Raw genomic sequence first — 3,333 nt, 5'->3', positions numbered from 1 at the left:
CACTTACAGCAGATCTTTTCATACAATGAACATCTGTTTGCAATATAAGTGATATCTAATTTATCTCCTGGATGAGTTTCTTTTAACTTAAAGCTATCCCAAAGTAAGATATACTTATAGATACCTGAGAATATCCTAGGAAGGAGTGTGTCTATGTGAATCCCTAAACTAAATAGGCAACATGTTGCTGGGTTCCCAAACAGTACAGTCTATAACTACCTGGGTTATAAGGTTCAAGATGACCAGCAATATAATTCTGGACTTCATGCTTTTACAGCTCAGAATGCTTGGGGTGAGGTTCTGAAATATGCCTATTGGACCATTTCTGTGTGGATCCTAAGCACACTAAAGTTTGAAAATCACTATCCTTAAAGATTTTTGTACCCTGTCTTATTATTTATCAACATTGATCTATATGAAGTCATAGGTTGTTTTCCTCCATGGCCAAGATAGTGGCATGGTTTCAGAACCATGGCAGTAAAAGTACCTCATGCAATGCAATTTTCCCAATGTTTTAGGAGCTTGGTCTAGCAAAGGCAATGAAATGAAAAAAGAAATGTGAAAAATCTTTAATGGATGCTTTAGGGGTTCTTGAGTATCTTATTTTCTGAGTGAAGCTGAGGTTTACCAGATTACTGCAATGAATGTTCGCAACCCTTCTCACTCATTATATTGCTAAAACAATGACTTCACATGTCAATGAGACTAGAGAGGAAGGTGCATGTATGAAGAGAGCAGAGGGGTAGGAGTTACTACAAGTTACTACTAGTGGAGATATGAGTGCCTTTCCTTCACCCTGGCTCCTCACAAAAACATTAGAGGTCCATCTGCCACACTGTGGAAGCAGGGTGTAGGTGCTGATTCTGCCTGGAGGACTCAAGAAAAACTTTAGAAGGTGGGATTTGGATGAGATTCTGAAAGATGACCAGGAGTTTCCAAATGCACAAGAGAGGGGTGCTCCAGGGAAAGTGGATGGTGTGAGTGCTTGGGTATGGAGAAATAATTCCATGAGGCAACCGAAGAATGACAAGAGTTCATTTGTCTTGTTAGAGAATTAAGGCTTAGAGTACTTCATTCAACTTATTTACCACAAAACAGTACTGTGGAGTGCTAAAATGGCAATGATACTTTGGAGAGATGGGAAAATAGTGAAGCAAATGTTTGAGACATGTATGCCAATTTACTGTAAGTCACAACTATTCAGCTCTGGTCTCAGGAATGATAGACGATGAATGGGTGGTCATATGTCAATTAAACTTTTTAAAAAGATTTTATTTATTTATTTGAGTGGTAGAGTTATGGAAAAAGACAGGGAGAGATAGAGAGAAAGGTCTTCCTTCCACTGATTCACTCCCCCAAATGACTGCAATGGCCAGAGCTATGCCAATCTGAAGCCAGGAGCCAGGAGCCAGGAGCTTCTTCTAAGTTTCCCACATGCTTGGATCATCCTCTGCTGCTCTACTCGGCCATAGCAGAGAGCTGGATTGGAAGAGGAGCAGCCAGGATTAGAACTCTGGCCCATATGGGATTAAGGCATCACAGCACTGGCCTCAGCCAATAAAATCTCATGATCATTCAAGTTTGAGTTTCATATAATTTCCATTGATCATGAAATAATATTATTCTTTTTATTTTTCAGCTATCAAAATTGTCAAAAACTTGTTTAAAAATCTATTAATTTGGGCTGATATATTGTACCAGGTTCAACTGAGTCCTGCAATGCCAGGGTTATATATGACATTTATTTTGAAAGCAGTTGCTTCATTTCCAATCCAGCTCCCTCACAAGGCATCTGCAAAAGGATTGGAGAATGGACCAAATACTTGGGTCCATATTACTCTCACATGGAGACCCAGATCATGTTTGAGGCTTTGGCCTGGCCCAGCTCTGGCATCTGTGGTCATTTGGGGAATGAATCAGTGGATAGAAGATTCTCTCCCTTTCTCTTTCTCTCTCTCTTTTTCTCTCCTCTTTCCCTCTCTTCCTCACTCCTTGTCTTCCTCTCTCCTTCTCCCTATCTTTATGTGTGTGTGTGTGTTTGTGTGTGTAACTCCATTTATCTGTAATTCTATGTTTCAAATATTTAAAAATATAATAAAATGATTATTATTTGGAAAGGCAGCAAATAATTTAATAACATAAATTATATCTAACCCCAAGTGGAGACAGAGGTTCTTCTCTGTAGCCAATCACATTGGTCTTTTTTAGCAAAGCATAATGTTAGTAGGAAGCTGGAACAGAAGGCAGGAATTGAGCTCATGAATTCCACATATGGGATGCAGTTTCCCATGTGACATCTTAACCATTGTGTCAAAGCCTCACATTTTCAAGGTCTTTTAGACTTAAAATTCATAGGCAAGGGAGTATGGGCCTGGAACAGGACTATTAGTATGCTCTTCCTTGATTTATGTACTCAAACAAATGACTGCAGTTATAATGTCTTCTTGATCTATGTCCAACTTTAATTGTAATAGTGACATGTTTAAAGATACAAGAATTGGTATATTAACTACATAGGGCATTTATTGTTTTTCTCTGTTTTGGCTTTAATGCTGAACTTTTGCTTAGATTATTTTTGAAATAACATTTTTTCTGACAGCCTTTGCCATCTTTGTACTTTTAACTTGTTGCTATTACTACTGTTACATTAATCTCTTATTCAAATTTCATTATCATATTTTGAATCTAGAAAAGAAAGAAGAAACTGAATCTGTACCACAACAATTACATTCACAGAGGAAGATACAGAAATAAGAATCATGAAGGATTAAAATAGAAAGTTTCTCATTGGTAGGACTATGGATGCCTTATTTCTTCTGCTTATTTGCATTTTCCTGATTCCTAGTATAAACACGGAATATTATTGCTTAAATCAATCGAAGTTTTAGCATAGAAATAATGCTTTCTTCATTTTAAAATACTTTACTTCACCATATCTTAAATAATGAATACTCACAATTCACTTAGGCACATTTTCTAAAGGTTACTAACTGGAGAAGAGAAAAAATTTTTTTCAAAATAAGGGGCCAGCGCCATGGCTCACTTGGTTAGTCCTCCACCTGCGGTGCTGGCATCCCATATGGGTCCTGGGTTCTAGTCCCAGTTGCTCCTCTTCCAGTCCAGCTCTCTGCTGTGGCCCGGGATGGCAGTGGAGGATGGCCCAAGTGTTTGGGCCCTGCACCCACATGGGAGACCAGGAAGAAGCACCTGGCTCCTGGCTTCAGATCAATGTAGCTCCAGCTGTAGTGTCCATTTGAGGGGATGAAACACTGTTTAATTCTATCCATCAAAAAAAAAAAAGAAGTCAAATAAATTAATTCAATAAAATAAAAA

Source organism: Lepus europaeus, chromosome Y (assembly GCF_033115175.1).
Source record: "Lepus europaeus isolate LE1 chromosome Y, mLepTim1.pri, whole genome shotgun sequence".
Taxonomy (NCBI): Eukaryota; Metazoa; Chordata; class Mammalia; order Lagomorpha; family Leporidae; genus Lepus; species Lepus europaeus.
This window is presented reverse-complemented; position numbering follows the sequence as displayed.